Consider the following 12,006-nt stretch of genomic DNA (forward strand, 5'->3'; position numbering starts at 1 on the left):
ACACATAAAGGTAGAAAAACTCACAGACAAAAAAAAGCAGAGAGCCAGGGTCAGATTAAATGGAACACAATATGTATTATACTGAAAAGTTAAAGTAATAAATTGGTCACATATAATGGCCCAATCATTGAAAGCAACATAGTACTAAACAAAAAAGTGATGAGTGCTTATATAAATAAGTATAAAAAACAAAGTACTAAACAGGAAAGAGACAAGTGCATACATCAATAATTATAAAGTAGCAACCCAACAGGCTCTGCATTCCAACATCCATTTCCCTTCTTCTGGGGGATCACATACTTTGAACTATGAGATCCTACACTGAAACTATAACAAAAAAGTGTGGGGGTAAACGACCAAAAGACCAACTACCTCCTTTGTGGTCCTAGTTTAGTTTTTAGCTATGTGGCCCTCTTTGCTATATGTAATGTGCTACATTTTTTTACAATGTCTTACTTACAAAGTACTTATGGTACAGAGTATAACATACACATACATGATATACAGTAAATTACAGTTGTTTTATGTGCCTATGTATACTCAGATAATAGCTTTGTGAAAAACATGAATTCTGAGGTTAAACAAAGTATATCTATGATTGTCTGCTCAATAATATCCCATTCCGTGAGATTCCTCCTCTTTTTGTTCCATTACCACCTCACATATAGTATTTTTGGAAATTGCTACTGACAGCATCGAGCTTTGTTGAAGGATTTCTTTAAAAAAAATCTTTTCTGCCTGACTCCTGATTCACTGTCTACCAAATGTAATTGATTTGATCAAGCTGTATGTCAGTTACATCCAAAATGAGACCATGCATCTTCTCTCAGTGAATACTTGACAGTGGCTCGCCAGCATTAAACTTTAGAAGCAGTTTTTCAAAGGTCACACTAAATTGGCTTGTGCCAGAATGCACCAGCAAGTTTACTACATGAGTGATCAGCTACAGCTCAGTCCTCTAAATGAGAACCCAAAATCAATGTAAACTATTCCAACACTTCATGGTGATACATTGCAATGAGATAACAAAGCATTGAGAATATTTCATATTGCACAAAATAAAATTAAAAATGCCATTTTCTAGTCTGTAAGTTATTTGGTGTGTCAATGGCCATAAAATGTAACCAGAAATATCTAGTCTAACAAGAATCCAGATTATCTCATTACAAATAGATTAGCATGATACATTAATTCATATCTTAAAGTGAATCTGTCAGTAGGATCAACCGTCCTAAGCCATCTATATGGAGCTGAATAAAATGATACCTTGATATCTGAAATCTGATGTCTTATTCCACGTTTTTCTTAATATTTAAATGAGCTGTTAAGATCTATGAGCCGGACATAGATCTCCCTGAGAATCTTCCTCCAGAGATTATTATAAATGAATCGGGGAGGTACCAGTGTGAGACAAGTAATTAACACAGAACATTAACTTTGTCTCATAACAAAAACATTTTTTGCAGCTCTCTGAGCTCTGCTGTATTGCAACAATATTGCAACGCTATTTGCCTGTGAGATGGAAGCTGGAGCTGAGAGGAACCTGCAGATGTGTGAGTCACAGTGGCTTGCAAAAGTATTCACAAGCTGGAATTTCACTGTTTTTTGAGAGTTTACATCAGTTCATGTAAAGGACATGCCTACAACTGTGAACATTTGGTTTTCTTTTTATTGTGAAGCAAACAACAAATAGGACCAAATAGCTGAAAACTTCAGTGTGCATAACTATTCACCCCCTAAACTCAGTACTTTGTAGAGCCTTCTTTTGCGGCAATTACAGCTGCAAGTTGCTTTGGATAAGACTCTATGAACTTTCCACATCTTGCCACTGGGATTTTTGCTCATTCAAGGCAAAACTGCTCCAGCTCCTTCAATTAGATAGTTTCCTGGTGAACAGCAATCTTTAAGTCTGGCCACAGATTCTCAGTTGGATTAAGGTTTGAGGCTTGACTAGGCCACTCCAAAACATTTACACGTTTCTCCGTAAACCACTCAAGTGTTGCTTTAGCAGTATGTTTTGGGCAATTGTCTTTTTAGGAGGTGAACCTCCATCCCAGTCTCAAATCACTGACAGACTGAAACAGGTTCTGCTCAAGAATATTCCTGTATTACACATCATCCATCTTCCCCTCGACTCAGACCATTTTCCCTGTCCCAGCAGCCAAAGAACATCCCACGGCATGCTGTTGCCACCACTATGTTTCACTGTGGGGATGGTGTTCTTAGGGTGATGAACGGTATTGGTTGGGCGCCGGACATAGCTTTTACCTTGATGGCCAAAAAGTTTAATTTTGGTCTTATCTGTAACATACCTGGCGGCGTCCTTGCATAGTGGTCCATCTCCCACTGTGCAAGAGCGCGCACTTGATCTCCTGTCCAGGGTGTCTCTCTGGCTTCCCTCCTTGCTGTCTGTTTGTCTGTTTTGGCTGCATAGGGCGACGCCCGCTGAACTTCCTGTTTCTTGTACCTGCTGCGGACACGCCCCTGTTGCACCTTCAGCCTATTGCTGTCCATCTTTGGGTATTTATACCACCTTCTTCCTCAAGATGGCGCCTGAGCATAGTGTTGCATTCAGTGTGTGCTTGCACTCTGAAGGTGCCAGGTCCTGTTCTGTGTTCTCTTGTCTGCCTATCCTGGAGGCTGTATTTCCAGGCCTGTCTGAACACGCTCCTAGCCTGTTCCTCCCGCCTTCTAGGGGCCGATTACCTAGACCCGCTCCTGTATCTTGTCTGTCCTGTCTGAACACGCTCCTAGCCTGTTCCTCCCGCCTTCTAGGGGCCGATTACCTAGACCCGCTCCTGTATCTTGTCTGTCCTGTCTGAACACGCTCCTTGCCTGTTCGTCCTGCCTCTCTGGGGGCAGTATTCCCAGACCCGCTCCTGTATCCCGCTGCAGTGTCGGTCTCCTCCGTACACTCAGTTCCAGTCTGAACTCTCTCCTATCCTTTACCTGTTTTGCCTCTATGTCCGTTCCCTTCCTTTTTCTGCAGAGTCTGAACTCGTACCTAACTCCTGCTTGTTGTCTCTGTACTCCCGTTTGTGAGTTTGTGGTCCACTCGCTACTTCACTGCAAGTACCCTGTGGGTATCTGGCTCTGCCTTTCTCTTCCTGTCTGTTCCGTGTGAACAGAGCCCTGTCCCCCCTGCTCCGACTCCTTTGCTCACCGCTCCGGCGGTTCTAGCCTGCTCTGGCTCCTTTGCTCACCGCTCCGGCGGTTCTAGCCTGCTCTGACTCCTTTGCTCACCGCTCCGGCGGTTCTAGCCTGCTCTGACTCCTTTGCTCACCGCTCCGGCGGTTCTAGCCTGCTCTGACTCCTTTGCTCACCGCTCCGGCGGTTCTAGCCTGCTCTGACTCCTTTGCTCACCGCTCCGGCGGTTCTAGCCTGCTCTGACTCCTTTGCTCACCGCTCCGGCGGTTCTAGCCTGCTCTGGCTCCTTTTGCTCGCTGCTCCGGCAGCCTTGCTCCGCTCTGACCCTTTTGCTCACTGCTCCGGCAGCCTTGCTCCGCTCTGACCCTTTTGCTCACTGCTCCGGCAGTCTCGCTCCGCTCTTATCCTTTTGCTCACTGCTCCGGCAGTCTTGCTCCACTCTTGCTCATCGCTCCAGGCGGCCTCGTCCTGCTTTACTCTTGCTCACTGCTCCGGCAGTCTCGCTCAGCTCTGACCCTTTGCTTACCGCTCCTGGCGGCCTTGTCCTGCTCTACTTTTGCTCACCGCTCCAGGCGGCCTCGTCCTGCTCTGCTCTCACTCACCTCTCTGGGCGGCCTCACTCTGCTGTGTTTGTCCGCCACATCTGTGGTTCTGTTCCTGAGTCGCAATGTGTACTGGGTCCTATCCCGCCAGTGTCCCTACCTGCTAGTGCCTCCCTGTCTGCACTCTAGCTGTGCTTGCCTGTACCCCTCTGTCTGTATTGTTCCTGAGTCCCAGTGTGTACTGGGTCCTATCCCGCCTGTGTTCCTACCTGCTAGTGCCTCCCTGTCTGCACTCTAGCGGTGCTTGCCTGTACCCCCCTGCCTGCATACCCGCCTGCCTGCATCCCAGTCGAGCCAGCCTATACCCACCAGTCTGTATGCCAGCCTACCAGTCTGTTCCTGTATTCCCCTGTGTGGGTCAACAGCCGTGTCCGGGGTCTGTCCTGGAGTAGCACCTGGTCCCTCTGCTCGGTTCCTCCTTGGTGCACTGGCGTCGTATGCCGTCGTGCGACCCTGGTCGGATCGGGTGAATACCTAGTTACGCCCCTCCAGGCATTCACTCTCCGGCACGGTCCAGTGGAATCACTACAATCACACGCACACGCCGCTCAGCCCGGGCGTGTGCATTACAGCATGCTCAGGCCATGGTTCCCGTTGAGCCCCACGGCCTTCGCTCTCTGAGAAGTTTCCAGCGAATACATGCATTAAAAATAAATAAATAAATTTTTTTTTTTCTCAGCTGAGTTCCAGGCTAATTACGCACCCGTCCAGATGGATCTATCCGCTCTCGTTCCTGCGGATCCGCCACGTTACTATGGGGATCCAAGACAAAGTCGTGCATTTGTGGAGCAATGCATGCTACACTTCAAGTTCTACCCTCTATGTTTTCCCACCGATCGGGTTAAGGTGGCATTCATTATGTCTTACCTGGCGGGCGATGCCTTGGAATGGATCAACCCCCTATATGAAACACAGGATCCGATCCTCCTGGACCTAATGGCCTTCCTGGTGGCCTTTCTAATGGTCTTCGATGATCCTAACCCGGAGGCTCCTGCTGAAGCTTCACCTCCCAATATCCCGGAGCAGCCCCGATGGGTAATGTGTGTGGGTAGCGCAATAGTCCTCCAGCCCAATGAGACTACTGCCCACCCAGAATCCTCACAGGGTGACTGCGCTTTCCGGAATACTTCTCCCAACCTCAAGAGGCAGTCCAGACGTGCTAGACGTAGAGGCAAGCCGTCACGCCAGGGTCTGTCCTCCCTGAGACCTCCTGACCCCAACCTTGAAGTCCCTACTGAAGCTTCATCTCCCTGTATCCCGGAGAAGCCCCAACGGGTAATGTGCGTGGGTAGTGCTCCGGTTCTCCTGCCCGAAGAGACTTCTGCCCATCCAGACTCCACACAGGAGAACTTCCTGCACCCGGCATCAGATGCTTCACCCACTTTAACCGGTGTGCATGTCCACGGATGCTCCAAAGCTGTGGTTACCTCTGAGTCTGTGCACCTCTACTACCTGGCGGAGGACCCCCTGTTGCCTCCTGAATCCTCCGGGATACCACTCGATGACAAATGGAGAGAGACTTCTCTACACTCGGTACTCGATACTTTGTCCGCTTCGTCCTGTGAGCCTGACAATGGGTACCCCAAAGTGGTAGTTACCCCCGAGTCTCTACACCCCTCCGACCAGGCGGAGGACCTCCAGTTGTCTCCAGAACCCTTCGGGGTGCTACCTGGTTGCGAAAGGACAGAGACTCTCCTATACTCTGTACCTGATACCTCGCTCGCTTCGTCCAGTGAGTCCAACCTAGTGTACTCCGAAGCAGAGGTTACTCCTGAGTCTCTACACCCCTCCGACCAGGCGGAGGACCTCCAGTTGTCTCCAGAACCCTTCAGGGTGCTACCTGGTAGCGAAAGGACAGAGACTCTCCTATACTCTGTACCTGATACCTCGCTCGCTTCGTCCAGTGAGTCCAACCTAGTGTACTCCGAAGCAGAGGTTACTCCCGAGTCTCTACACCCCTCCGACCAGGCGGAGGACCTCCAGTTGTCTCCAGAACCCTTCGGGGTGCCACCTGGTGGTGAATGGACAGAGACTTTCCTATATCCTGGATCTGATACCTCGCTTGCTTCGTCCAGTGAGTCCGACCTTGTGTACTCTGAAGCAGAGGTTACCCTTGAGTCTCTACACCCCTCTGACCAGGCGGAGGACCTCCAGTTGTCTCCAGAACCCTTCGGGGTGCCACCTGGTGGTGAATGGACAGAGACTTTCCTATACTCGGTACCCGATACCTCGCCTGCTTCCTCCAGTGAGTCCAACCTAGTGTACTCTGAAGCAAATGTTTTCTCTGAGCCTCTGCACTCTTCTGACCCGGCGGAGGACCTCCAGTTGTTTCCTGAATTCTCCGGGGTACCACCAGATAACAAAGAGACAGTGACTTTTCCTCATTATGTACCTGATAACCCGTCTATTTCTTCCTGTGAGCTTGACAAGATGTACCTCGAAGCAGAGATTACCCCCAAGTCTCTGTCCCCCTCCAACCCGGTGAAGGACTTCCAGTTGTCTCCTGTACCCTCTGGGGTGCCACCTGAAAATATGTGGAGAGAGACTAACTTGTGTGCTGTTCCTGGTACTCCACCCGTTTCGTCTGTTGCTAAGGATGGCTGGATAGGAGGTAGCATCCTAGCTAACCAGATGAGATCAATTTTTCCTGTGGACAGTGGAAGTGATCTCCTTGAAGTGAACGACTGGTCCTCGGATTCACTGCGGAAGATTCTGGCAGGCCTGAAGAAGAGGGGGCGTAAGGGGGGGGGTACTGTAACATACCTGGCGGCGTCCTTGCATAGTGGTCCATCTCCCACTGTGCAAGAGCGCGCACTTGATCTCCTGTCCAGGGTGTCTCTCTGGCTTCCCTCCTTGCTGTCTGTTTGTCTGTTTTGGCTGCATAGGGCGACGCCCGCTGAACTTCCTGTTTCTTGTACCTGCTGCGGACACGCCCCTGTTGCACCTTCAGCCTATTGCTGTCCATCTTTGGGTATTTATACCACCTTCTTCCTCAAGATGGCGCCTGAGCATAGTGTTGCATTCAGTGTGTGCTTGCACTCTGAAGGTGCCAGGTCCTGTTCTGTGTTCTCTTGTCTGCCTATCCTGGAGGCTGTATTTCCAGGCCTGTCTGAACACGCTCCTAGCCTGTTCCTCCCGCCTTCTAGGGGCCGATTACCTAGACCCGCTCCTGTATCTTGTCTGTCCTGTCTGAACACGCTCCTAGCCTGTTCCTCCCGCCTTCTAGGGGCCGATTACCTAGACCCGCTCCTGTATCTTGTCTGTCCTGTCTGAACACGCTCCTTGCCTGTTCGTCCTGCCTCTCTGGGGGCAGTATTCCCAGACCCGCTCCTGTATCCCGCTGCAGTGTCGGTCTCCTCCGTACACTCAGTTCCAGTCTGAACTCTCTCCTATCCTTTACCTGTTTTGCCTCTATGTCCGTTCCCTTCCTTTTTCTGCAGAGTCTGAACTCGTACCTAACTCCTGCTTGTTGTCTCTGTACTCCCGTTTGTGAGTTTGTGGTCCACTCGCTACTTCACTGCAAGTACCCTGTGGGTATCTGGCTCTGCCTTTCTCTTCCTGTCTGTTCCGTGTGAACAGAGCCCTGTCCCCCCTGCTCCGACTCCTTTGCTCACCGCTCCGGCGGTTCTAGCCTGCTCTGGCTCCTTTGCTCACCGCTCCGGCGGTTCTAGCCTGCTCTGACTCCTTTGCTCACCGTTCCGGCGGTTCTAGCCTGCTCTGACTCCTTTGCTCACCGCTCCGGCGGTTCTAGCCTGCTCTGACTCCTTTGCTCACCGCTCCGGCGGTTCTAGCCTGCTCTGACTCCTTTGCTCACCGCTCCGGCGGTTCTAGCCTGCTCTGACTCCTTTGCTCACCGCTCCGGCGGTTCTAGCCTGCTCTGGCTCCTTTTGCTCGCTGCTCCGGCAGCCTTGCTCCGCTCTGACCCTTTTGCTCACTGCTCCGGCAGCCTTGCTCCGCTCTGACCCTTTTGCTCACTGCTCCGGCAGTCTCGCTCCGCTCTTATCCTTTTGCTCACTGCTCCGGCAGTCTTGCTCATCGCTCCAGGCGGCCTCGTCCTGCTTTACTCTTGCTCACTGCTCCGGCAGTCTCGCTCAGCTCTGACCCTTTGCTCACCGCTCCTGGCGGCCTTGTCCTGCTCTACTTTTGCTCACCGCTCCAGGCGGCCTCGTCCTGCTCTGCTCTCATTCACCTCTCTGGGCGGCCTCACTCTGCTGTGTTTGTCCGCCACATCTGTGGTTCTGTTCCTGAGTCGCAATGTGTACTGGGTCCTATCCCGCCAGTGTCCCTACCTGCTAGTGCCTCCCTGTCTGCACTCTAGCTGTGCTTGCCTGTACCCCTCTGTCTGTATTGTTCCTGAGTCCCAGTGTGTACTGGGTCCTATCCCGCCTGTGTTCCTACCTGCTAGTGCCTCCCTGTCTGCACTCTAGCTGTGCTTGCCTGTACCCCCCTGCCTGCATACCCGCCTGCCTGCATCCCAGTCGAGCCAGCCTATACCCACCAGTCTGTATGCCAGCCTACCAGTCTGTTCCTGTATTCCCCTGTGTGGGTCAACAGCCGTGTCCGGGGTCTGTCCTGGAGTAGCACCTGGTCCCTCTGCTCGGTTCCTCCTTGGTGCACTGGCGTCGTATGCCGTCGTGCGACCCTGGTCGGATCGGGTGAATACCTAGTTACGCCCCTCCAGGCATTCACTCTCCGGCACGGTCCAGTGGAATCACTACAATCACACGCACACGCCGCTCAGCCCGGGCGTGTGCATTACATTATCTAACCACAGCACCTTCCTCCATACATTTGGGGAATCTCCCACATGTATTATGGCAAACTCAAAACGAACCTTACACACAAAAATTGTAAGTAAAGGCTTTTCTGTGCCCACTCTTCCATAAAGGCCACCTCTATGGAGTGTATGGCTTATTGTAGTCGTATGGACAGATAATCTAGTCTCTGCTTGGGATCTCTGCAGCTCCTTCAGGGTTACCTTTGGCCTTTGTGCTGCCTCTCTGATTAATGCCCTCCTTACTCAGTCTGCGAGTTTTGGTGGTGGCCCTCTCTTGACAGGTTTGTTATGGTACCATGTTCTTGTAGCACCCTGAGGATTCGGCTGCTACAGGGGTATTGCACCTCAACCCAGAGGTGTGATATTCCACTCCCGGGTAGGGAAGGAGTGTGGAACTGAGCTCGGTAGGCTGCATGCACTACACACATCCCATTTCCGAGGAGCAGACCGACGGTACTCCCACTTAGAAATGTGCAGGTACGACCGAGTCTGTTCCTGGCTGGAGTGGGAGGGGGGTGGTACATCCCAAGTAGTGTAGGGGCAGATAGGGGGAGCAGCCTGGGTAAAGATAGGAGCTCATTGGGTGCTGGTCACCTGAGCTCACACATAGAGGGATATATAAGGTGGGCACCAACTAAGAACAGGGTCAGTTGCAGAGAGAAAGTCAGTGAGCAGAGGAGAAGAGAGACCCAGAGTGAGAGAGGAGAAAGAGAGACCCAGAGGGGGAAACAGAAGAAGAGGACTCTAAGAACCCAAATTAAATCCCCGGGTGAAGAGTCGGCATCAGGGTACCGGAACCCAAGCTGGTGGGGGCAAAAACACACCCCAGCCAGAGACCGGACGCCGTGGGCAGCGTTTGCCACGGCCACCCACCACATCCACCACGAAGGCATACCACGTGGAGGGTCAGGGAACCCAAGGCCAAGGGTCTCCCAACAGAAGGCCCGAGGGAGCTGGACCTGGGTGGATCAATAGTGGGGACGGCCAGAGAAAGGACAGAAGGAGAGCTCAGGGTCACGCTCCGGACTTATTTGGGGGTTGGCTGGATCCAGAACCTGGTGGACGCAGCACGGCTCGGGAGGTCACTCGAAGCTGGAGTGACCAGAACATCAGCAGTGAGTAAACATCCTAAACTGCATAACCCGACTCTGTCTCTGATTGCCGTCTACACTGCATCACCACAACTCCCATCCTCTGCACCTGATCCCCCTGAGGCTATACCCCACCCGTTGGGGGTTATATCACCAAAGCTGCACCTACACCACCAGCCTCAGCGGACCCTGCTGCAGCGGCGGCCACAGTGACCGCAACACAACGGGTGGCGTAGTCGACATTAAGAACTTAGTAACATCTGTAGGACTGCCACATACAACTGAGTTTGACACCCTGGGCACGGACCGGGTCACAGCCACTCGGAAGACTACAACCCCCATCTGATCCGGCTCCGGATATTCCCCCTAAAGAATATGGCCCAGGGGGCGCGTCAACTTTGGCGTAGTCGGCAGGATTACGTGCCCGCAACACCCGGGTACTGCGTGCCTGAAGAAAAGATCGCATTTACCTCAAAAAGAAGTCTCCTGCCGGTTCCGGAGGGTCCCCGCCATCGGACCCCATCACCAGTCGATTCCAGCCGGTTGTCCGCCATTAACAGCGTTTTCCCGCCATCTGCAGAGTTTCCCGCCACTGGGAAGCGATTCCCGCCATTTCCAAAGGTTTCCCGCCTTGGAAGAGCGGACGCCATTATGGGCGTGCCAGAGGGTGGCGAGAGGCCACCTCCCATCGTGGGCCAGGACCGAAAATGGCGCCAAAAGTGGAAACCGCCCCCACCAACAGAGACTGTGATGCTAGAGGTGTCTGTCAGCGTGAAAGAACTGCCCCTGGAGCTGACAGTCACCAAGCGGCCCCGGGACCGCCCTCGAAGGGGGAGGAGACGAAAGGAGAGAGAAAAGATGGGTGTCGCCTGGAGCAGTCTGGAGCGAGCGCACCCGGAGGCAAGAAGCCTGGAGAAGAATATCGAAAGAGCTTACCCGGAGATGGCGAGGAAGCAGAGCAGCACCGGCCCGTTGGCCAGGAGCCTGCTAGAAACCGAGGAGGGAGAGCAGAGCAGCACCGGCCCGCTGGCCAGGAGCCTGCTGGAAGAAGAGCAGAGCAGCACCGACCCGTTGGTCAGGAGCCTGCTGGAAACCACGACCCCACTAGGCCTAGTGGAGGTCCTCGCACAGCTCCCCCGAGACCGGGAGTGTGCACAGACTGCCCTGGAGGGCCTCGCACGGAGGATGGCCCGGGTACAGCGAGAGACATTGGCGGAGTGGAGCCGAGAGATGGCCTAGCAAACCAAGACCCGGAGCACGCCAGCCAAGATGAGGAGACAGACCGCCTCTGAGGATGGCGCGGGAGGACCCAAGGCCGGAGACGGCGCCGAGAAGGGAGCCGAACGCATGGAGGCAGGTAAAGGGGACGTCTATACCCCAAACCGGGAAACCGCGTACCTGCCCCAGCTCCCCGTCGCAGAGCCCGAAAGTCCCCCTGCTGTGCCCGAAAACGCCATGTCACCGACGCAGACTAGGCCCCAACCGGAAGCCGCCGCCGCGACCCCTGTGACGCCATGCGCAACGACCCCGAGCGTGGCAAAACAGGAAGCAACACCAGCCTGGTCGCAGGGCCTAGAATTCCCGGGCGTCGCATCACCAACAGCGCCCCCTACCTCCGCGGAGCCTCCGGCCTGGCCGCAAGGCCAGGTAGCCCAGGGCGCCGCCGTCCTAACGGTGCCCTTCACCTTCCAGGTGCCCCAGGCCTGGCCGCAAGGCCTGGGCAACCCGGGCGCCACCACCACCGCGCCCGCGCCCGTAAAACCAAGGGTGCCGCGTCTGGGAGAGGACTTGTTTGCCCAGCACACGTGGCCGGACGGGCAGCCTTTCATCTGGCCCCAGGAATATTATGGACTGGAGCACCAGAGGAGGGTTGGGGCCATGTGTGCACCCCTGATTCCGGCTCCGAAGCCCGTGATAAGGATCTCGCCCCCGCTTGAAGAGACCCAATTTGAGTGGGACCCCACCGGAGAAGATCTAATGGGGTTCACTCAAGAAACCCGGGCAGCTGCAGCGGAGCGTGCTGAGTGCTGCCGACAGCAGCTCGAGGAGTTTGCGAAGGAGCGGAGAGAGAGGCGGGTCCGGGAACAACAGGCCCAAATAAGGAGCGCCGAGCAGAAGAGCCGGGCCAGGAGGGACCCCCGTGCAGCGCATAGTCCCCGCACCACCGGGACTGTGATAAAGTTTAACCTGCAGCATGGGTGGGGCTTCATCCGAGACCACAACACCCCCGGCGACGTCTTTGTCACGCGCAGAGACGTGGAGTCCCATCTGCCGGAGGGGCACAGAGGTCGTGACCTTTACATCGGGGACGAGGTCACCTTCACCCGGCACAAGTGTGCCAAAGGACCTTACGCCCTCCATGTGCATCGCCTGACAGAGGAGGAGCTGC

At 53.9% G+C, this 12,006-nt stretch overlaps 1 protein-coding gene across 5 annotated transcripts in view; it reads left to right on the forward strand.

Annotated features, from left to right (window-relative positions):
* The window catches only part of SASH1 (SAM and SH3 domain containing 1), a 1,215,158-nt gene that overhangs the window by 153,315 nt on the left and 1,049,837 nt on the right, over window positions 1–12,006 (forward strand). The gene's annotated exons all lie outside the window — the stretch shown is intronic.

Source organism: Phyllobates terribilis, unplaced genomic scaffold, assembly GCF_046119375.1.
Source record: "Phyllobates terribilis strain yellow unplaced genomic scaffold, ASM4611937v1 Scaffold_3__8_contigs__length_932513732, whole genome shotgun sequence".
Classification (NCBI taxonomy): domain Eukaryota; kingdom Metazoa; phylum Chordata; class Amphibia; order Anura; family Dendrobatidae; genus Phyllobates; species Phyllobates terribilis.